Here is a 24386-nt window from a genome sequence, read left to right on the forward strand (position 1 = left end):
CTGCCCTGGCCACAACAGGCAAGGGCCTTGAGCAATCTTCCTATCCAGCAGAGACCATTGCCATCTTGACTCTGCTGGATCAACACTTGGCCGGTTGACCTCCTAGAGTCCCATCCTGAATTTGTACTAGGTGCAAGTACCTCTTACTTGTTCCATGACAAAATTTTCTTCCCTGGCTTTTATTATTATTGTTGGAGTTCTTTGCTTTCTTATACATTATTAGTATTTTTGTCTGTAGCCTATTATGTCTGTACCCTTACCACCCTAGGGCTTAGATTTTGTTTTTGCTGTTTTCTGTTGGGGCTCCCAGCTGTGAAGCACAGAAGAGTGGAGGCATAACAATAATAACAGATACAAGGGGATATAGGAAATACAGGGGTGGGTGATAGGGAGGGAAAGGGGGTTTGGGAGTAACTAATGAAGACGGGAGGGGGGGTAGCACTAGAATGGGTCGTGAGTGCATGAATCATCTTAAAGGCGATTTGACCGAGGGGGAGGGGTAATACTCTAAAATTGATGTGGGGTGATTGTATAATCTCCATGATTTGATGGAGTGATTGAACTATTGATTTATATGATATATAAATTACTTGCAAATAAAACTGAGAAAAAAGTTTTAATTAAAAAACAAACAAACCCACAACCAGAAATCTGCCCAATTTGGGGTCTCAGCTGCCATCCTTGTTGGCAGGCTGCCAGGTGGCATGGCCGAGTCCCCCAGTGGCTGCGCTTCTCCCCGGTGCTGTTGGTGGCTGCGGTGGCTGTTTCCCTCACAGCGCACCAAGCACGTGCAGCGCAGGTAGCTGGCACTCTAGGGTCATGGTGCACCCCTCTTCCCTTATAATTTCACTAGGTGCTATCTTTGCTCCGGATAGCCATCAGTATCATAACGCCTCGGCACTCGGATTACAGTCTTTCAGAGAACCAGGTATTTATGGGTGATATCATTGCATGTATTCTCCCTATGAAGTCTCTTAGGAGTCCTGGTGGTGTACTGGTCACATGTTGGGCTGCGATCCGAGTGGTCAGCTGTTCAAAACTACCAGCAGCTCCTTGGAAAAAAGAATGGGCTTTCTACTCCAAACACTTAGCGTCTCAGAAACCCACAAGGGGTCACTATGGGTCAGCCTTGAGTTTGTTTTTTGGCAGTGAAGTTGGGCTTTTGTTTTGGGGCGGGGTGGGGGGGGCTGGTTTTATGAAGTCTCTTAATTAGGCATGAGAAACAGCGGTGGCGTTTTGGTAGTAGATTTTTATTTTTATGGCTGTATTAAAGATAAAGCTGCCCTTTGTGAAAGATCTTCTTAGAAAGTAGGCAGTTGCATGTAGTTGCATGTTAGGGTATGTAATTTTAACATTTCATGGGAAGCCAAGAAGGGATTTACATTCCTCTTTCGTCTTTTGGGGAGAAAGATGAAGCTGCCTGCCTCTAAAGATTGACAGCCCAGGAAACCTTGATTAAGGCCACTCGCAGACAGAACCAACTCAATGGATGTGGGTTTGGCGTTTTTGTTGTTGTTTTTACTTGAGCGGTGATTTTATATCGGGGGGGGGGGGCTGCCTAGTCATTTGGTTATCTCAAGAAAAACATTTGACTCTTCAAACCCTCTACCATGGTACGTGACAAACCAATTGTGAGGTGATGGTTTCAGCCTTCACCAGTTTGCTGCCTGCCTCTAAACACAGTTTTGTAAGAGTTAGGGATAAGAACCATTTCACCGATTTCTGGAATCTTGTCAGAATCTATCAAGAGAAGCTTACAAACTTCAGACACAGTGAGTAATGCAAATGAGGGCTGTTCTATTCCATAAACCACAATATGTAATATAAAGTTAGAAGGAGAACTTTATTTCTTTTTTGGCTCTTTAGCAGGAAGCAGGTTGGGTTTACCAGTCTGTATTGCATAATATGAGCCCTAATAGTCTCTATTATTCAAGTTCATCTGCAAGGAATTCTTGTTGAGGGATATGTTGGTAAAACGGCCCAGGAATGTAACCAGACAGATTATTAATCCATAGATTTCTTTTTTTTTCATTTGGTACAGATGAACTGAAATACCTTAATAATAATAATATATTATGGCCCGGTGAGCTGAGCTGTAATCAGTTTCGCCTGACAAGTTTATGAATGGCTGCATGACTCCGGTACCTTTTGCCTTCAGGGCATCGTGGGAGGTACAGTCAGTCAAATGGCGACAGTTTATGAGTAGAACCAGCCTCGTGGCTGCTCTTTGTTCAGTGTCCTCTGTCTCTCCGTCGAAGAGGTGGCGCTTGGGCTGCTGACCCCCTCAGTAAGCGAGTCCCTTGTTGGAATAAGAGCTTAGTACACACTGATACGCATAATAACTAATTAGCAACAGAGGAGCTACAGAAAGATCTTCAAATGTAGGCCAGTTTTGTGGTATTTGAACAAGAAAGTGGTTTTATGTCAGTAGAAATTCAGCTGGTATCAGGAAAAGCTTTAAAAAGCTCGGGATCTTCTTTGTGCCCCGATCCCTGGAGTCGGGCTGTGGAGGAGGCTGCCCTGTATTTGCTTTTAGCTGCAAATAGAAGCCAGCAAAGTCCATGCGCTGTCATCGGGGCTGCTCTGGCGAGGCCTGCTGCTAGAAACCACCAGCTGCACTGCGGGAGCAAGCCCCGGCTGTCCACTCCCGTAGAAAATTACCAGCTCCGAAACCCACCCCCAAAGGCACTTCCACCCTGACCTGTAGGTTTACCATGAGTCGGAATCGACTTGCTGGCAGTGAGTGTGGTTTGGGTTTGGGAACTGAGCCTGACAATGATTGCTTCATTTCTAGCAAAACTCATGTGCTATTAAAAACTTCCTCACTTTCTGGCGATGTGACCAAAGGGAAAACGAGGGAAAGCAAGGCATTTAGCTTGCTTTGTATATGTAAGAACCTCTGGGGTACAGTGGGTTAGGCTCCGGACTGCTAACCGCCAAGGCAACAGGGTAAACCCACCAGCAGTGCTCGGGAGCAGGATCAGCCTTTTTGGTTCCTGTGCAGATTTGCCGCCTGGGAAACGGTACAGGGTCGCTGGGAGCGGGCCGGGTTTTGAATCCCATCTCCTCCACTGAGGACTTTGAGCAGTTTGCCTTACTCTTCTCATTTGTAAAGTGGGCAGACTGAGATCTACCTCATCATGGTGTTATCAGAATTTTAAAACATGGACAAGATTTAGCACAGGACCAAGGATGCAAAAGGATTCCCCAAATCCAGACTGTGCTGCTATGATGAGCAGCCAAGAGATGCTCATTTGGTTCTATTTTGCTCTCCCTGGGTAGATCACCCAAGAACTGGTAGTCACGTTCCTTCTGCCTAAAATGACTCCGCGGTCTGATGCGTCCCTGACTCCGTGCTGCGCTAATCCCACCCCTGCTTTGAAGTTGCTGACTGTCCACGGAAAGGAGGGCTCCGGATCTATGCAGGGCCCATTTCAGGACCAGAAGCCAGGGTCATCCTTGGCATCAGAAGTCCTCTTCCTTCAGGATGATAATGAGAGTCGGCACCAATACAAAGCTGCTTCGTAGGATGAGGAGGTCAGACATATCCCCACTCTTCAACTTTTTAACCCACTCTGCCACCGTCCAGCCTCTTCACAGCCCTTTCGGCTTCTCTGCAGGATTTAATCGTCTGGCGCAATGGCCACACAGAACTCAGAACATATTCACACTTAATGTGCTTTCTTGGGGGAAGTAACAGGTTACTATTTGGTATCAAGACCAACTTGGAAGTGAAAGGAGCAACTCGGGATGCAGCTCATCAATCAAGACAGCTTCCAACCAAGAAAGTGCTCAGCTCCTTGGCAATGCCAGCCAGCAGGTCCCTCTGGGGCCTCTCCCACACATCCCCACCCAGGGCTCAGCTCTGTCACCAAGCCTTAATTCGACAGGTGTTATAAATCTTGGCCCTGCTATCAAGTGCCTGGAGGTACCCAACTCTGCCAACCAATCTTCTGCCTAGAGGGACTCAGCTGCCCTGCTACTTGGATCACTGAGCCTGTTGCAGCCAATCAGCTGGTCTTCTGGTTTTTGCCACCCCTACCATCTTGTACCATTCCATGCCCTCTTCTGCCATTTCACATCATCTCCAGTGTTTCAACTGGTTCTGTCTCTTGATGCCAGGAGGGTGTCAGTACAGCTCTTACCCCACTCCCAGGCCCAACGGCCATACACACTCTTCCAGGTCATTCTTGATAGTAATGAGCTGTGGCCCCCAACCTCTGTGAGAGTGGCCCTTTATAAGCCTGCGTCTCTCACCAGGAGCACAGATTGACCAATTCTCTTGACAGACCACAGTCCTTTGCTTTTCACAGTAAACTATCTAATCCCTTTGCAGGCTGTGGCCTAGCACATTACCGAGTCAGAGCTACAACCAGGGCCAGAACGCTGGCATCGACAGAGAACGCTGTTGTGATCATCTCTGCGATACTACTCTGGGGCACACCAGCTTTTTCTTCTAAGCTTTTTAATATTATGTTTCTTCCTACACCCGCCTGCTTCTACACTTCGCCTGGCCTTCTAATCTCACTAATTTGTGTGCTGAAGGTTCATGTTTTAGCCCTCTTGTCACCCTTGCGTATCCTCTGTGGCCCACAATAAACTGTTAAGACCTTCTTTAAAGCAAAAAATAACAAAAAAGGAGTTTTATTGGCAATTCATCCACAAATCATACAATTCAGTAGTTCGGTCATATCAAGAAGAGTAGTACAAGCATTTCCACAATCAATTTTAGAGTATTTTCTTCTTCCTTGTACTCATTGTTATTAGTGTAATTAATAATTTTTTTAAATTCTGGCAAAAATACAAAACATTCTCCAATTCAACAACTTCTACATGTGGAATTCGGTGCCGCTGACTGCCCTCTTCATGGTGTGCAACCATTAGTGATGGCCTTTTCCAAATTATCCACCACCCTAACGTGCACTCGGTGCCCCCTAAGCAGCGACTCTTCCTCCTTCACCCGTTGGTCAACTTTGGTTTAGTTCACTGATTCATTTATTTATTTTGGCGAATGCCTTCTTACAGTGCCTTTATGATTTGAATTTAAAGCAAGGAAATTGGGTTGAATTAGATAGTTTGCCCATGGAATGTATCACTTCAGGATTGGCATTAATACAACTGACAGAAGAATCCACTCCTGTAATCCTGGCTTCAAAGTCTGTTCCATTCAGTTATCGTTTTCATACTCTACGCTGTACGGTAACAGTTACTGCTCTCAAGGAGCATCACACAGATAAAGAGATGAATGCATCCCAAATTAGGACTAGCCCCTCAAGGGGCGGGAGCTTGCTTGTTGTCGTATGTGTCACTCCAGCAGTCCACCGCCTCGGTTCCACGGAAACACTTCAGCCTTTAGGGTGGGCTTGGTTGGTTCAGCAGAAGGAGGATTCTGGCTTCTTGGAAAGCTCTCTGAAGGAGCCAAAAATCCTAGGAGCCCTGTTGCTCAAAACACAACAACAAAAAAAACAAACACCATCCCTCTCCCATACATTAATATTAACCAGCAACCCAGACGTTGACCACACAGTTTGCACTTTGGAGTTGTCCCACGGTTACATATGCATAGGGAGGGAATCACATCACTTCTGTGGATAGCATTTCTGATTGGAAAATAGTACAGCTATTCATTTTGGAGGAAGGATAGGCTGGAATAACATGGCACAGTGCTCAGCTGCCAACCCGAAAGTAGGCACTTTGCACCTATCAGGTGCCCCAGGGAAGGAAGGTGTGGCAGCAGGAGAAGGCTCTGTGCGGGAGAATTGACAGAACTGCAGCGAGACTGTTGTGTGTTGGCTTTTTAAGAGTAAGGTTGGTGTTTTAGCAGTGACCACGCTTCCGGCTTCCTGGATGTGTCGCTGGTACCATACTAGACTGGAGATGGAAGAGAAAGAAGACTAGTGGTTTAGGCGTTATGGGTGAAATGCCTGATTTGGAACTGAAGCTCTCAAAATGATTTCAATTTGGCCAGCTGCTTTGAGTTCAACTCCATTTTTGTAGGAATAAAAAAAAATGTAAACATTAGAAGAGAGTCCTCTAAATACTAAAACTGGAAAACTGAACATCAAGAGGGAGGATTCAACTCCCAAACTCATTCGCTTTTCTTTATCCAAATAAAGAAAACCTGTGACATTTGTGAAAGGACTGAGTGTGTGTGAGGCCCTGGGCCAGGTTCTGTGGAGGATTAAAATGTGAATAGACACTCACCATTCACCAAAGGTTTCTTGAGACACCCCTGGGGGGTGCTGTGGTTGGACATCGGGCTGATAAATGAAGAGATATTGTATCATACCCGTACCAACCGCTCTGAGGGATAAAGGCAAGGCTACCTGCTCCTGCAGAGATTCACAGTCTCGGAATTCCTATAGGGTCTCTAAGAGTCAGAATGGACTCGGTGACAGGCCATGTATCCAGTTCTCTGACAGGCTCAGAGATGTAGTGAAACACTTTCAGTATGTCACTGAACACTACAAACAAGATGCCGGCCCTCAGCCCATCTATGACCCAGTGCAGACAAGTACTGGAGAGATTAAAGTTCTGAGCAAAGGGGATAAAGAAACTGTTAGTAGTAGCTTGGATCAAAAGACAGTTTCTTATCTATAACTATGTGACTCAAGAGTAAGAGAAGGATTTGAATTCCAAACCTTGGCCCTGGCACAGTCCAATTAAAGTTTGTAAGCCAATCTCCATGACAAACTCACCTTGTTTCAATCCCCACCGTTGCAGAAAGGCATTTGGGATCATTGAGCAGAGAAAGAAATGTTATGGAAAGCTCTGTTGACCTTTTGCTTCTTGGAAAGAGGGTGTTGGCTGCTTTAAATAAGTCTTTGCTGACCCCTCCCACAGAGTGTCTTGGTTAGCTACAGCACACAGAACAGCGTTATAGCTCGCTTGCCTGCATTGGCCCAGATTTTCCCTTGGAGAAAATCAACCCTCATAAGTGGTAGAGCGTTTAACTCTCATATGAAAATACTCAGGATGGCTTTTGAGTATAGTACATGAAATAAAACTGCACATGTTCCACAGTGTTGCATTTTTTCAACAGAACCTTTTCTATTTGGCTATAAGGCACCAACAGCTGGAGTTGCAGACATCCGCTAAACTCACTTCCCAGTGCTCTTGATGTCCAAGCTAGTTCCTCTGCATAGCTTAGCAACCAAACCCAACCCAAACCACACTCACTGCCACCGAATCGATTCCAACTCTTAGTGACCCTATAAGACAGGGTACAATTACCCCCTGTGGTTTACTAAGCTAACTACACTGAAATCCTCATCTTTCTCTCACAGAGCAACTAGTGGCTTTGAACTGTTGACCTTGCGACTAGCAACCCAACTCATAACCACTGTGCCACCAAGGCTCCTTTGGTGATGCCTAGTACTTTCAATATTCTTTGCCAGCCTGTAACTCAAATGAGTCCATTCACCTTTAGTCTCCCTTACTCGATGTCTAAATTTCATGAGGTTTCATTATAGACAATGCAAGCTGAAAATCATGTGCTTTTTTTCCTTGGGGCTCATATAGCTCTTATCACAATCTATACATCCATTGTGTCAAGCACATTTATATTTGTTGCCATCATCATTTTCTTTCAACTTGAACCCTTGGCATCAGCTTTTCATTTTTCCCCCACCCTTCCTCGTGAACCCTTGATAATTTATAAATTATTGTTTTTTGATGTCTTATACTGATCGATGCCTCCCGTCACCCGCTTTTCTGTTGTCGGTCCCCCTGAGGGGAGGGGTCATGTGCCTATTTCTTTCATAATGATGGACTTTGAACTCTGTATGTGAATCCCATTCATCCTGGGCTGCTCACTGAGCCACTAACTGCAAAGGCAGTGGCTCAAAAGTCACTCATTGGGAGAAAGATGAGGCTTTTTGCCTCCTGTAAAGATGGATAGCCTCAGAAACCTTGACTGGATAGCCCTGGTTATCAGGAGGCCGACAGGGCAGGGCTTTAAGATGCATATCTTTGGGGTCCCTTGCTGTGGCAAGCTAATGCTCCCACCAGGGCTAAGTTGTTCATTATCTTGCCAGTCAATACTGGAAAGGATGACTCGGGAATGTCAGCAGCCATCTTTCACACCTTTCTCTCTCTCTCTCTCTCTCTCTCTCTCTCTCTCTCTCTCTCTCTCTCTCTCACACACACACACACACATACACACACACACACACAGAGCCTTCCACGGTCCTCTTTATTCCCTTAAATAGGTAGTGCCTGCTCCTCTCTGGCCTTGACAACCGGAGCAGTTTCTACACCGTTTTCCTTGTGTTTCCCAGCATTGCCCTCCCTCCTCCCTCTAGTAAGTCACAGATACGATCATGTCACTTCTCTGTTCCGGCATCTGAGGCTTCCCAAACACCTAGAATACCTGGACAGCCTTTATCGTGGCATATGAAACTGCTCATGCCTGGTCTCCGGCTCTTCCCATCTGCAAAACCTGTGCGCCGGTTTCCCATCTGATTGCCATGGGTTTACTAAGGGCTCCTTGTTCTCTGCGCCCGCGGGCTGCGGCCATCTCAGCCAAGGCTCTGGCACTGTGCCCTACCTCAACCCCCTCCCACCCCCACCCCATTCGTTACGCCGGTCAACTCGTTTTAATCCTAAAAGGCTCAACTCAAAACTACATGTCTTCATCCTTCTTGGATCCTCATCTTCCCACCAGAATTGATTTAACATTTCCTTTTGTTCCCGCACTAGAGCTTTAGCCTCACTGAACTAGATGATGTTATTACAATGCGTTATGGGTCCTCGTGCAGTTTGGAAAACTAGACACGTCATTGATTTTTCTCTACTTGTATATTGTACGATGTCTTTGTTATCATAAATCAACACACAAATAGCATATGATGTTTAGAATATGAATTCATTCCATGCAGAGTCTAGGTCTAATAGTGCTGTGCTTCAACGGATACCTTTTGACTCAAAGAGTCTATCAGTGAATCAATGGATACATAAAATGCAGTATCAATGAAAGGTGCTCCTACCCAAATATATATAAAAATAAACAGACTCACTACTTTTCCAGTCAATGCTGACTGGTAGCAACACTGTCGGACAGGGTAGAACCAACCGCCCCTGTGGGTTTCCAAGGCTGTAACTCTTCACAGGAGTAGAAAGCCTGTCTTTCTCCTGAGGAGCAGCTGATGGTTTCAAACTGCTGACCTTGTGCTTAGCAGCTCAATGTTTGACCCACTACACTACCAGGGCTCCTTTCAAATATATCTGGGCCCATGGATATTGGTGAATCTCCCCAAAATATTATGACAAGTGCAGCAGGGAACCCACTCTTGAAATCTGTAACTTGGAGGGGTAGTAAAAGGGAGTATATACACATATGTATTCCTAGAATCCCCTATATCAGCTAATAATTCAAGTGGGAACTTCAATTTCTGCTTCTAAATTTTTCTTCATCATTTTAATACTGTGGTATATTTTTGAAAAATCCTTTAAACTGTGTCATTCTCTGCTTACACAAGTTTTACATGTTCGTTATAAAAGAAACATAAATATAGAAATGTACTTATTTTATAAATATGTAGTCAAAAAATGATGGCTCTTAGACTTCCCTCTCCCAGAAACCACTGTAATGATTTAGCATTTATATTTCTCTAAATAATTTTGTGATATGCATATAGAAGTGTACATTTTTTCATTATAAAACGGGATCACACTAGATATTGTTTTGCAACTTATGGCTTACCATGAGATAAACTTTCCAATGTTTGTTGGAGGAGTTAGTGTTCATTTTTAATATTTTGGCATTTGCAATAGTGAGCTCTCAGTCTTATCTCCATTAGGCCATCGATTCCTCTCCCATGAAGAGTTACGGCCTTGGAACCCGCGAGGACACTTGTACCCTGTCCTTCAGGGGTGCTGTGAGTTGGCTTCCTTCCACACACAGGCAGCCAGCTTGGTGGTTTCTAATCTGCAGGTGTTGAGAGAGTTGCAGAACCCAGCTAAGGTCAGGGTGTCTGGATGATAGTTTGTTTGCCTGTGAAAAGTGACAACACCTGGGTGGTTAGTTACTTCAGAATAATTGGAAGGGGAGTGGGCAGAGGCTAGGACCTGACCCTCCTCGGTACCCGCTGCCTTTGACTGAGCTGTAGATCCAAGACAGAAGAGCTGTGAATGCCGTTACAGTTGATATTAGTCTCATGAGCAGCTATCGAGTCTTTCAGGGTCTGAGAAATTGTTGACAGGGAAGAGCTCCTGAGACCAGCTAGTTTGAGGCAGAGGAACGGAAGGCTAGGGAGGGTAGTGGTAAAAGGGGCTCAGAAGCCGCCAACCTAGAGTTCCAGTGGGGAGGTTTGGTTCCATCTGTTTCTCTATTGAGATTCCTCTTTTAGTTGGAAAAGGAATGCTTCCTGGCCTCTTCTAAACTTCGAACCATTGACCTAGCCCGAATGCTAGCGTTTCTGAGATTAAAAAATGAATCTCTAGAGCAGCGGTTCTCAACCCTCCTAATGCCGCGACCCTTGAACACAGCTATCTCGTGTTGTGGTGACCCCCCCCCCCATCGGAAATACGTGTTTTCTGATGGTCTTAGTCAACCCCTGTGAAAGGGTCATTCGACCCCCAAAGGGGTTGAGAACCACTGCCTTAACGAATGGCTCGTTCCTACGGCCCAGTCCTAGTCGTTCACAGCTGCCTTAACGAATGGTTTGTTCCTACAGCCCAGTCCTAGTCGTTCAAGGGGAGACAAAGGAACCGTGGTGGCACGATGTGGTTGACAAGCTCACTGCTAAGCAGAGGGCAGTGTTCTGCACCCACTGGCCACTCTTTGGAGCAAAGACCTGGCCATCTACTCTCGCAAAGGCCACAGCTGAGGAGCCCCGGGCAGCAGTCAGGGCTGCCAGGAGTCAGAATGGACCCGGTGGCACTCAACAACAACTGCACACCGAGCGTGTCGGGTACCTTGACGAGGCTTCTGGTTGGCATATGCTAGCATAGCAGAACATAAAGGTTGGCCGCGTCCACCCCACAGCGCTAGGAAGAAAGGCCTAGCGATCTGTGAGAGAAAAACCTGCTTTGCTCATAAATCCAGAACAAACCAACTCACCCCTCCACCACCCAGAATAGCCCAATGGACACAAAGATAACTCTGCTCTTGCAATAGCCCAAAGCCCCCCTGCTACCAACTTCCCCAAGACCCCTATATACGGCTCAAAACCTCACCGTCCTCATTGCCATCAAGTCGATGCCAACTCAGGGCAATCCTGTGGGACAAGATAGACCTGCCCCTGTGCAGTGTCCAAGACTGCAACTGTTAAAAGGAGTAGAAAGCCCCGTTTCCCCACCCCCACGCCCCCAGGAGCAGCTGGTGCTTTTGAACGGCTGACCTTGCCTAACCACTATGCCACAGGGATTCCCTAAAAAGCCCAGACTGCCCTAATGTCTGTGTGAGGCCAGGTTAAGGGAACAAATCTAGTGACACTCATATGTGTAGCGAGCTTTATATCAAGAAGTAATTATAGATCAAGCAAACATCACAGCCCAGTCCAGACCAAGTCCTGAAGTCTGATACTAGTCCATCAATCCCTCTTCAGACTCACACAGCCACATGCAATGATGCAGAATACAGGAAGATCACGGCCATGGGTGCAGAGTTGTGTGGAACCAATGGCAGTGGTCACATCCCAGGGCTTGTGCAGGTCTCAGCAGGACTCATCAACAGGAAGGTGAAGGGGGCTGGGGGCGGTGGAGGAGGAGGGGCGGATTCCCAGGGCGCTCCTTATGAGAAGACAACGCCAACAACGGGGTACCCTCAGGCTGTGACCTGAGTGACAGGCTAGACTCCACCCCTCCTACACTTTTATATATCAAATTGACATGAAATTGTGTAACTATTACACTGCTGTGCCTCGCCACCTGAAAAACCTTAAGGCTTTTGCCTGAACTTAGCTCCATGTCCAAATATCTTTCATGCCAAATTCCCTCTCAATCTGCTTTTGTAAAGATTACAGCCAAGCAAACCTCATGGGACAGTTCTATCCTGTAACACAGGGGATCACTAGGAGTCTGAAGGGTTTGACAGCAATGGCTTTAGGGCTTGTTTTGGTTTGTGAGTGAAAAGAATTTATGGAACAGTTCTACTCGACACACATGCCAAAAATCATTAAAATATAGGTTTATTTGGGGCAGGTGATCTGCCTGTGTGGCTCAAGAAGCCTCGTTACGGTTGTTAGCTCAAAACACAAATAAAATAAACACAAATAAGATATTCGATTGTTTCATGATTCAATAAACAATTTGCAAATTCGGAAATTGTCTCCCAGCAAAAGGCAAAAATACTTCCAAGAATTGGAGTATCTCAAATCTTTAATACATTTGTTTTGCTTAATGAACACCCGTTTTCAGGAGGACAAGTACTCGAGATGGTTGCGTTAGCATTGGAAAAGGGCCTCCCAAAACTGGCCACCTAATGGTGATGTTTGTAGCTACGCAGCCTTTTGAAGTTTGAATTAATGAAGCACATGGGGTTTTTTTTCATTAAAGGATTTATTGACTGCCCCTTTTCAGATAGACAAGGAGCCTGGTGGTGGAATGGTTAAACACTTGGCGGCTGACCAAAAGGTCTGCAGGTGAAAGCTGTGGCCATCCACGTCTGTAAAGATGCCCGCCCCGAAAACCGCATTGTGAGAGTTCTACTCCGTGCTCTAGGGTCCCTGTGAGCCAATGTCAATTTGATGACAACTACAAACCAGGAGGTGGGGAGGGGCGATAAAAGGCTGAGGTGATTGAAGCAGTATATCTCAGAAGGAATTGGGTGTAGAAAATGTTGGAGAACCACTGCTCTGTAATCACATTGCTTTCAATATAATCAAAGGGAAAAGAAAGTAATTGGAGACTTACAGAAACTGCAACCTATTATAAAACTCCATAATGCTTGCTAAGTCTAGGAAGAGGTTGATATGTGCCGCCAGGCCCTTCCCTGGCCTGCTCCACACTCAGCCGATGGCAACTCGACTTTCAGCTGTTCCGTGATCTTCCCGGCAAACAAGCAATGCCAAGCTTCATTTTCTCTTTGAGCACCTAGAAATATTGCAGGCATGAGATTAGGCTTAACTATTGGACACTTTTTGTGTGTTTGAATAACGATATTCACTTAACCTACTTGTCATACCTGTCAGCAAGGGAAATTGGTAAGGATTTTGTTTTGATTTGGGGACTTTCTTACCCAGGAGACCAAATCAATGCAAACTCACTCCCCTGAGTCAATTCCAACGTACAGTGACCCTGCAAGGCAGAGTGGAGCCCTTGTGACACTGCCAGGGAAGCATTGGCCTGCTAACCCAGAAGTTGGTGGTTCAAATCCACCAGCTGCTGCTCTGAGGGCGAAAGTAGAGGCTGTCAACTCCTGTAAAGATTTAGAGGCCCAGAACCCCATGAGTGCTATAGGCTCCATGGCAGTGAGTCTTTTGTTTGGTGGTGTTTTTTAGCAGTATGAGCCAGTAGAGCAGTTCCCAGGGTTTCTGAAGTGGTGTGTCCTTACTGAAGCAGACAGCCGCATCATTCTCCCACTGGAAATCATAGGTGCGTTAGTAGACTAGGGTAACAAATCCAGGGAGACTTGTGTGTGTATGAGAAAGAGCTTTATATACAAGAGCAATTGCATATTGAGAAAACCTCTCAGTTCAATCCAGATCAAGTTCCTAAATCTGGTATTAGCCCATATGTCCAATATCAGTCTATAAATTCCTTTTCAGACTCACACAGCCCATGCAATGATGCTGAATGCAGGATGATCACAGGCCAGCGGGTGGAAAGTCTTGTGGACCCTGTGGTGCTGTAAGCATCTCAAGCTCTGGCAGGGGTCTCCACGTGGCTCCTTTAGCTCCGATGCTCTGGAGGCCATCAGCCTGTCTCCATGTGGCTTGTCAGCAAGAATGTCTCCAAGGGACTCAGCCTGTGTCCTGCCTCCAAATGAGGTCATCAAGCTTCCACCTGATTGACAGCCTAAACTCCACCCATTCACTCTTAATCTTCTCAAATTGACAACAGATTATGTAACTACCACACCATATATGCTAAAGAAATCCCTGACCAAAATCAGTTCTTGAATGTTCTTATCACCTGAAGTTGCAGATCCTTCCTTCCTTTCTTGTTCAAAGCCAGGCTTACTAAATATGAATCTCAAAAGATACCGCTGAGTGAAGGGCAGAGATTATTTTGTGAACTGATATTTCTTCCATCCTCAGTGTTAGGATTAGCCAATAGGTGGCCGCCTGTATTTCAGCTTTCCCTTCTCTTTACAAGCCCTGTAGTACCTGATTTCTTCCTGCCACTTGGTTTGGCTCTTGCTTTCTCTTCCTTCCTTCTTTCTTTTTGCCTTGGAGCAAAATGGTCTCCCACATATGCATATGGAATAATTACTCAGAATAAATCTTAGGTTAAATATCAGTGACGTTTGATTATTTTTAGCCACCTTTACTAAATCACATCCGGTGACCTGACTCCTCCTCTTCTGTTGTTATTTACTGCTAAAAATACATCTGGGAAATGCAAGAAAAGTCCTAATGGGAGTATTCATATGTTAATGAGCTCTTCCAAGTAAGAACTTGGTTAAATATGCCATTTGCAGACATCATTGTTATGGGCAGAGTTGAGGTGAATTCTCCAAGAGATGGCCTTGCACATTCTCCTAGGGTCGCGTGACCCCGCGCGTGCACCGGCAGAGCGGGGAAGTTTACGTAAGCGGCCGAGGTGCTTCCATCTGAGGCGCTCGAGCGCGGGGCTGGGGATTGGGGCGGGTGCGCAGAGGTGGGACCGCAGCGGTGAGCTGGGCTAGCGGACGGTAACTTTTCCAGGAACGGCGCGCGCGCGCGGCAGACCTGGTGGAGCGCTGCCAGTGGCACGGTCAGCGGCCAGCGGTGACAGTTCCTGGAGAGCGGCGGCGGTGGCGCGCTTAGGCTGGGCCAGCTGACTCCGGCCGACCGGAGCGGGCAGCAAAGCCGGCCCGCTGCGCTTCCCGGAGGCTGGATGTCGGGACGCGAAATGGCTACTTCGTCGGTGCGGGCTCCGGGCTCCGGTTACTTCTGAAGCCTGGGTCTTTGGTGGGCGGCCGAGGATCGGAGCCGCAGGGCCGCCCGTGGGGCAGGCGCAGCAGCGGAGCCCGCGACGCGCAGGGGGACCGAGGCGCTCCGGCGAGCCGGAGGGCCTTTCGCCAAGCCCCCCGCCACGACCCGTCGGACGACTGCCGCCCGCGGGTGAGCGCCGCCGCCGGCCGAGCGCGGGCGGGGAAAGTGCGTCCCGGGAGGTGGGCGCCGCGGCCCCCAGCCCGCCGGGCCGAGTCGGCGCCGCCCGCCGCGATTTGCTGGGACCCGGCGCCCGCGAGGCTTCCGGAAAAGGGTGGGCGAGGGTGACCTGGAGGGCACCCAGCTATCTCTGCAGGAAGCACCCACGCCAACTTCGAGCGGCCGCGCGCGCGCTGCGCCAGGGCTGCGCGGGTTCCCGGCGGCGGCGGCGGCCCCGGGAGGCTGCAGGCCGCGCTCGTCCGCGCTCGTCCCCGCTCCGCAGGTGGGGAGGCGCGGCGGGCACTGGACCCGGCGAGGCGGCGGGGCTGCACGCGCGCCCTGGGGAGAGGGCTTCTCCGTGGAAGCTCGGGGCGAGACGTGCGGAGCCGGCGGCCCCCGGGTCCCCTGCCGAGCCGCGGGGGCAAGTGCTGGGCTTTGGAGGTGGCGCAGTGCGCATCTGGAGGTCGGTAAAGGGGTGCGAAGCGCCGTCCCTCCCCGGGACAAGGGGCGCTCTCTCGGGGAGACTGCGCGGCTCGCGGCGTGGCCCAGGCAGCGAGTCTCGCTCCCTGCCCCGGGTCTGGACCGCAGTCCTGGGCCCCCAGGGCCGGGCGGAGGGGAAGGAGCCCTGGGTCCGGACTGCCGCGGAGCGGGTGCGGGGCCCGCCGGGGAGGACCGGCCGCCGCGGCTGCGGCCCCGCGGCCCGGAGCGTCCCCTGGCGGCCCGAGCGCTCTGCGCGGAGCCGAGTGAAGGACTGTTCGGCGGCCGGACGCAGGGGGCGCTCGCGCCCGCCCGAAGGTGTCGGCTCGCGGAGCGGCGCCAGCGGTCCCCGCGAAGCTCGGCGGCCGCCACCGTGGCCATGGGCCCAGGACCCCGCGCTGAGCAGGAGGAGGGCGACATCCCTTCCCCGCGGCCCGGCCTTCGCAGCGCGGCTCTGCGCCGCGACCGGTGCCCGCGCGCCCCGGGCTGTGTGCGGAATCTGGTTTTCCAGCTCGGGTCACGTGACCGCGCTCCTCGCTCTCCGAGTGTTTTCTCTGGAACCTCGGTGCCAGCGAGCGCTGTGCGGGTCACAAAGAGGCGTCTTGTTCGGGAGCCAACAGGTGACGGGGCGAAACCCGAGTCAGTGTGTACATTGGAGGCAAGTCTGGGTGCCGTTTCCGCGGGCCGCCGTTTAAAGTAGGCGTTCGGAAAATCCATCGGAGCCCGCCTGGAACACGCATCTGCCTGCCGGGTGGGAACCCTGATCGCGGGAGGACCGTGCCCCTCGCCCAGCAGCGTGCCTTTGCGAGTGTGCCGCCCTTCCACCCGTTCATGGCAAATAACCTGACAGCCACCCCGAAAAAGCGTCCCGCTGGCCAAGGACCATGCCTGGCCATCCCGTTTCCGCCCTCTGCAGCTGTCTGCTTGTCGCGGGATGTATCTGTGCGAGACTGTAGCTGTTGGGGGCGCTGCAGATCCCTCTGGGGAACGCGTATAACTGGGTCGCTCCCTGGCCACAGGTAGCACAGGGCGGCTCTTTCAGCTGTTGGTGCGTGCGGCAGTTCGTGGAGGTTGCCTGCAACGTGCCGGAAGTGCTGGAGGGGGCAGGCTGTCACTGGATGCTGGGTGAAGCCCTTTCAGTGAGCGCGCGTGTGTTTCATAAGCAGCATCCTTGGGTAGATCATTTGTGCTTGTCCTGTGCAGTTACCTTCACAGTGCACTTTGCTGACAGTGACTTGAAGCGGGCTCTCCCGCTTATCTGTCGCACACAGACCTTGAGAGCTCTTTGGACACGGCGCTTTCGAGAAGCTGCAGATCACTTCAGTGTCTCTTTCCTCCGAAGTTAAACCCGGGATTGTAAGACTTTTGGTATCTATACCTGTGAAAGGTTTCCTAGTTGAACTTGTAAGGACATCACAAAGGAGGAAATGGGTACAGCTGTAAGAATCTTACGTTTCTGATTGAACTATTGAATTGTATGGTGACTGGATTGTGTCCCAATAAAACTGCTTTTAAAAAGGGAGGAAAACCAGTTATAGAAACTATACACGGGGCGGGGGGGGAGGGGATGGTGTATTTTGTGGATTGGAAAGAAGCATCAGATTTCAGCACTAGCCTATTAGTCTCTGAATTTATCTCAAATTAACCTGCACAAATGAGAGTAGCCTTTGATGGGTCTGCATGAGCTGCATCTTCTTCACACTGGGATCCTGTTAACAAGCACATTAACAAAGAAGTTGTTAAACAAGTTGTGGCCCAGGGGTTAGTACTTTAAGCAGCAGGGGGCACGTAGGGGATGTTAGCCCAACTGACTTTACAAATCAGCATCTCTTCTGCTTTTTGGTGATCAAAGGATTTCTAACTTCCCCTGGGCATGTTTGCACAAGAAATGCTTTTTCTTAGAGACCTTCCAACACCATAGGAATTTCAACATGGGAGCTGAATTGGAATTTTATTGGGAAAACATTTGTGTTAGAGTTATGGGCTTCGACCTCCTGTTCAATGGCAGGCGAAAATTAGTGATTCTATTTTCCAGATGCATGATTCTGATTTGATTTGGTGATGTGGTCCAAGGAAACAATGAATAAAACAGTGACCTAACCAGAACTCAGGAGCCCTGATGCTACTCTGGGCTAGATATTGGGCTAACACAGGTCAGTGGTTCAAACCCACTAGGTGCTCCTGTGGGAGAAAATAGAGTCTGCTTCTGTGAAGATTTACAACTCAGAACCCCCACCCCCGAGACAGTTCACTAATCTACAGGTCACTCGCTATGCGCAGGCCTCAGCTTGAGGGCAGCGGGAATCAGAATTGATACACACCTACTCACTTATTCTCTCGTTTCTGACATTTCACATTTATCAGAATCGATTTTAAAATCTTAGATCCATTTATTTTGTGCGCTAACAGCCTTGGTCTGGTAGAAGTTAATGCTGAGGTGTGAAGCAAGAGTAACACTGGCTATAATGCTTAAGGTTAGGTGGTGTTCTTTTCTGGGCCATGATTCTCAGTGTGTTGGCAGTTAAGTACTGGTGTAATTTGGCCGTCTGAGGTGTTTTCATCCTCTGTTTTGTGATGTGATGGGATGTGGTTGTCCACCACAGTTTTCACGCAACAACTTGATCTCTGGAATGTAACCATGTTGGTGAGTGAAGCATGAGTGTACTTTATAGCTTCCAATAGATATCAGAGTGGACTCATTCTCTCCAGCCACTTATGTCTTCAGATCCCTTCTGAGTTGCCTATATAAGGACCCTGCCTGCAGGTTCCGAACCAGATCCATCCCGCGATGTGTTTTTAAATCCGATTTGTAGGTAAGTCAGGACAGGTGCATGCGATTCTTATTTCACTTTAGGTGCCTAGATTCCCAAACGTGGCTGATCCTTGGAGTCCCCGGTGGATCCAGAGAAACTAAAGCACACTGGGCCCCTCCCCATGAGGAGATCCTGAATCCTTGGGTTGTAAATGGAGCCCAGGGATCCGTAGTGTCACCATGTCTCCAGGTGATCCTAACGGTCAGCCACGCTTGGGAACCTAGGCTGTCGTGCAGGAAAGGCATGATTGAAGCTGTTCCCTGTGACTTAAAGCAACATGTACATTGAGTGAAGGAAATTGTGGGGTAGAAGTTGTTGCAAAGAAAGGTTGGTTCACTTATTAGATTTGGGACCAGTTTTCATAACTTTAAACATCAAGGCCAAGTTTCCCCAGGTTCTTAACCTGGCAACCTACTGTGTGGCCTTTCTGCCTTGGTAAGTGGTCTTTCAATCACCCGAGACTCAAAACTGTGTCTTTAAGTTAGTTCTCGCCTTTCCTCTTGTTTCCTTTTCTATTCTGAGCACTTCTGGGTGGAATTGAACCCCTAATCTTTCAGCTAGCCATCCGGTGGGTAATCTTTTTGCATCACCTATGGACTCCTAATACGCACACAACTATCAGTAAACAAACATTATATATATATAATACAGCCCTGGTGACCCTCAGAACTGCTCAGTGTTGGCCTTGAAGTATAGGGGTGAATGGAGTGACTGCCCTTGCCAAGTAAATTTTACAAGGCTCCCTCCTCGTGACAGCTAATTGGGTGACAAGCAGCACCTCCTAGCCAAACGTGCAGTAGGTGCACGACTGATGCTCTCCCTGGGGCAACGGGAAAGGCCGGGCCTGCTCCACAGACCATTGCTCCCACGTGTGTGTCTGCATGTTCTGGCCTGGGAGATGGGTGGGGGGTGGAGGGTGCCGGGGAGAAGTTGCCTCCAGAGCATCCGGGAAGGGCAGCCAATCGTTAGACAAAATAAGGACGCTCTCCTTCAGAACTCAGGAGAAGATGCAGTCCAGGTATCAGCATTCGATTTTTGGTTGGAATATTAACTTGTTTCTGCTCAACCTGTTGCTGGCCCACCTCAAGAAAGTCTGCAGTAGCCGTAACGAAATGCCAACCAATACATTTGATTGCAACAGGTAGTTCTGTGCATTCTTGCAATTTTATTCTTCCTTAAAGCTTTTTCCTATCCCTATGGCATCTTTAGAAGGAAAACTGGAGTTGTTACTTTACAAGAACAGGGTCACAAAATGTTTGGTGACTTCTCAGAGGGAGCCTTTCAAGGGCTCCATTGACTGAGTGCTGGGAGCGCTGAATTCTGTCCCCATTGTATTGCTCTCAGCCTGGTCAGTTGCTCTCTTGACAGTTATATGATGATTGAGAAGTTGCATATCTGCTAGGTTGTTTGTCTCTCTTTTTTTTAAGGGCAAGTAGTAGCTATTTAACCATTTTGAAGGCAGGGCAGAGAGAAAGGACAACAGGAGGGAAGGAACATTGCATTACCCCTGCATGGAACACCCACTAGAGAATGCTTTTCTTTCCAAGGAAAAATATCCCAGCTTTCACCTCAAGCCTGCCTCTCACCTTCCCTGTGAGAGCCCTTGCTTTTGTCATTTGTTGATCTGTTTTACTCTTTTAACCTTCTCTTCAAATTAATATTTCCAAGGACTACCATTTAGTTCAGATACCTGTTTTCCTTCTTTGACCTCAAAGCCGTCTTCAACAGTGCTCGTTAGTTATTCAAGGTCCTGCTACCTCTTACTATTTTTCTGAATGATCACTCTATTTGGAACCTGAACAAAATCCTTCCTGCAATAAGGAAAACTGTTGGACCTCCTTTTCCCCTTGTAATGAGGCTTATTTACATCCAGGGGCCTAGTGATTCAGCTTGTTAGCAAGGACCACCCTAGCAGAGGATTGGCTAGTGAATAATTATTATTCATTTGTGATTGAGTTCATTCAGTTTATTATAGGGTTTCAAGATCAAGACAATAATGAAGAACAGGTGATTTGAGCTATAGTGATTTGTTCATGTGTTTCTGCCCAGTACCACCATGATGCTTTGCATGGAGGGTGTTTTGGTTTCTAATAAACGTTGTAAAAAAGAAATCATGGCTGGAGAATGATGAGGGCAACAAATGTACAGATATGCTTGACACATGGATGGATGGATGGATTGTGATACGAGTTGTACCAGCCTCCAAATGATTTTTTTTAAGAAAAATAAATTGCGTCTCAAATGGTTCCCACAAAAGTGTCTGTGTTGAGAGAGAATGAAGAAGATTGAAAGCAAATCAAGTGAGACAATTGATGGAAACAATCAATGAATCTGAGTAATGGATACATACAATTAAATGTACTAAAAAAAATAAGTACAGGGCAGGGCAAATATTGTCCAGCTAAGGATAGTTCTACAAAAAGACAAAAACTAAAAGAGCAAAAACAACAAATGGGGGTGTGACTCAGTATCATAACCCCAATTTTGAACTGTCGTTCTAGTTGAAGAGAAATTTATTTTAACTCAGTTCCTTTGTAAACCTGATTTGTGTTCCTCTTTCACATGACTGACTAGAAACAACACCTGAAGTTCATGGATCTTTAAAATCTATCATAGTCACTTATAGCCGCAGGCTTGGTCTAAAAGACCAAACAAGACACATCTGACGTCATTGAGAAGACTTTCCATTGTGGCTCAAAGCTGAAGCGGTGACTGGGGTCCCTGTTTCCTTTTGGGCCATCAAAACAAACCCTGGTACAGTGATGCAAATGCCTAGGCCCCAGTAGAGGAAGAGGGTTCTCTGCGTGGTGCCCAGAGTTAATGTGCTTCCAGCCCACCCCAGGCCCCTTGAAAGGCGGAGTTCACAGGAGGGGCACCTGGAGAGGAGGCAGTTTCCAAAACACAGCCACTGAAACCTGAGGGAACCAAAGTTTCAGGAGAAACTAGCCTAGAGGACCCCTAGTAGCCTCGGTGGGCCAGCGCCTCTTCTACACTGAGCTCCGAATGACCTGTTGCTGGCCACCACTGCCGACCATTCTGACCGAGACCACGCTAGGTGGACACGCTTAGAATGAGGAAGCAATGTGGGACAGAAGTTCAGATTAAGCCCTCGCTTAGTGGACCGGTCGCGACTGAAGGGTTCCATGAGACCACCGCCATTGAGGTACTCTCTCAACCGTGAGCCAAAACCTGCTCAGTGAAATAACAGGTTGGCACGCAAAATAATGGGATGTTGCCCGTGAGTTTGGAGCTCCATGAACCAATCATCTATGAGAGCAGATGGTCAACGGTGACTCGAGAGCAAAGAGAAGTCAAGGACTGGGGAAGCTGGAGTGCTGGCCATGGTTCAGAACCCATGAATGACCATGTCAACACATGGTGAAGCATATAACTATTGCCACTGGACAGTCAGGGTCATGTGTAAACACTCACTGTAAGCACACGAGTAGAGAAGTTTTCTGGAACTGGTCTGCTGAACCATGTGACTGCAGTGTAGTCTGTTGAAGGCCAGTTAGAATGGGGGTTGTTGGTTTTGTGGTTTTGGATATATAATCTCTCCAAAATGTCCCCGATGGGGAAAGTGGAGCATAGCTAGTTCACCAGAGGAAGGAGAATTGGCTCGGTTCGGTTCTCCGGTGGTGGTGGTGGGGGGGGGGGGGCTGTCAGGGTGATGCCATATGAGCTAACGATCACAGACTTCAGAATCAAGTAGCCTGGATCCTCAGGGTCTCGCTACCTGCACAACTGACCTGAGGCTCAGATTCCTCATCTGTTAAGTGAGATCCCTGCCTTATCAGGTTGGCTACTAGAAGAATTAAATGCCCTCACACTAGTAGTGTCAGCTTAGGTCAAACGGCTCACCACCAAGTCCACCCCAACTCAGGGCGGCCCGAGAGTACAGAACTCCCCCTGCGGGTTCCTGAGACGCAATCTTTCAGGGAGTAGAAAGCTGCTGGTGATGTTGACTGCCTGCCTTTGTTCTTAGCAGCCCCAGGCTTACCTCACTGCTTCACCTGGAGTAACTCAGCTGTCAGGGAACAAGTGAACCCAAAAGCCATGCCTGGGAGAAATGTCAACATTGTCTTCCATGTTCCTTTGGCTGTGCGCTTCAAGTCGTCAGTTTGTAAAGTGCAGACCCCAAATCAGTCCTCAGTGTGCTTTGTGGGAAGGCTGCCAGAGGGTGGGAACTGTGCGCCTGAGGTGGGGCAGAACATCCAGGTGATGGGGGGAGCGAGGTGGTGGCACTTAGTGCTAAAGTTGATTTGCCTTGATTAAGCTAGTCATTTACGTTTCCCACAAAAGGCTAATCAAGGAGTACAGCGTCAAAGGAATTCAGATCTTCGGCAATCTGCATCGTTGAGCTGCTGTGGAATATCTGTTGTTTGTTTTAATTGGAGAGGTTTTTTCTTTTATAATATCGTGATATTTCATTTTTTGGGTTTGAATAGTTGTTTCGGTAAGTTTCCTTCCTGAGTGCAGATACCTAAGTGTCTGCCTCCCCAGCCAGAGCTGGCAAGGGACCACATGTTCATATTTCTGATTTTAGCTGAAATTGCACTGAAGGTACCCATTGCTTCCCGCCCCATCCCCCTCCCCCAAACACACACACAAAGGGTTTTGAGTTACTAATTAAAGTTTTAACCTCTAGTTCTCTTCCTTGGACATATGAGAGTTGTTTTTTGTTTTGGTTTGGTGTTTTCCATATTCAAACAAAAGGAAAGATTGCATCCAAGAAACTCTCTGACTTTCATTAACGCATTTTTTTTTATTGGAGAATGTGCCTGTGTTTAGCAAGCCTTTCACAGCAGACATGAGTGACTGGCACCTGTGTGGCCTCCCAGTGGTAGTATGGAGAAAGGGCCTCTCCACTTTGCCCCCAGGTGGGGGTGGGGGTGGGGGTGGGGAATGAACTGGGCTCTCGGCTGGATGGCACTTCTACTTCTAGTAGTGGACGTTGTCAGGGATGCAGCTCCCGGAAGTTTGGCTATCATTTTGAAGCCATACAGTTGTTTTTTTATTATGATTATTAAAAGATCATTTTATTAGGGGCTCTTACAACTCATCACAATTCACACATCAGTTGTATCAGGCATACATGTTGCCATCATTCTTTTCTAGACGTTGACTTTCTGTGGAGCTCTTGGTGTCAGCTCCTCTTTTCTCCCTATCCCCACACTCTCATCATACAGTTTTTTAATGTCCACATGCATGTGTGTAGACATCAATATATATATTAATATGATTGATATCTGAATCATTGATTTTAGTCATTCTGCTGCGAGTTGAATTAGAGTTTATGGCACCTTTTTAAAATTAATTTTATTGGATTTGATTTTGATATTTAAAGTTCTATGTTTATTGTGTTAGATTTTTTTAAAATCATTTTATTGGGGGCTCAGACAACTATTATCACAGTCCATCCATCATGTCGGCAAATTGGTACATGTGTTGCCATCATCATTTTCAAAACATTTGCTTTCTACTTGAGCCCTTGGGATCAGCTCATGTTTTTTCTAGCATCTTCTTAAGAACAAGTACCAGATATTTCTAATTGCATTGAGAGAGCCACTAAAAACTGACCTTACCCTGGCCTGGAAGCCTTTCCCACTTGGGTAATTTAAGAAATGAGAAGGAAGAGCTCTTTTAGCAGAGGGGTTTTGGAAGCCTGCTGTGTCAGGCACTCAGATGAGCTCCGGGCACTTAGCTCCCTGGACCATGTTCTCTCCTAAGTGATTGGTATAATGAAAACATCTGATTCTGAAGGACAAACTCCCCCCCCCCCTTGTTCTTGTCTTGGGAGGGAGGGGCAGAGGTTCCCCTTAATGACCAGATTGGATTGCAGGCTAGGGGATGTTGCCTT

General features: G+C 47.9%; 1 protein-coding gene across 3 annotated transcripts in view; it reads left to right on the forward strand.

Annotated features, from left to right (window-relative positions):
- PRICKLE1 (prickle planar cell polarity protein 1) overlaps positions 1-24386 on the forward strand; it is a 130400-nt gene that overhangs the window by 92902 nt on the left and 13112 nt on the right. The window lies entirely within an intron of this gene.

This window comes from Tenrec ecaudatus, chromosome 6, assembly GCF_050624435.1.
Source record: "Tenrec ecaudatus isolate mTenEca1 chromosome 6, mTenEca1.hap1, whole genome shotgun sequence".
In the NCBI taxonomy this organism is placed as follows: domain Eukaryota; kingdom Metazoa; phylum Chordata; class Mammalia; order Afrosoricida; family Tenrecidae; genus Tenrec; species Tenrec ecaudatus.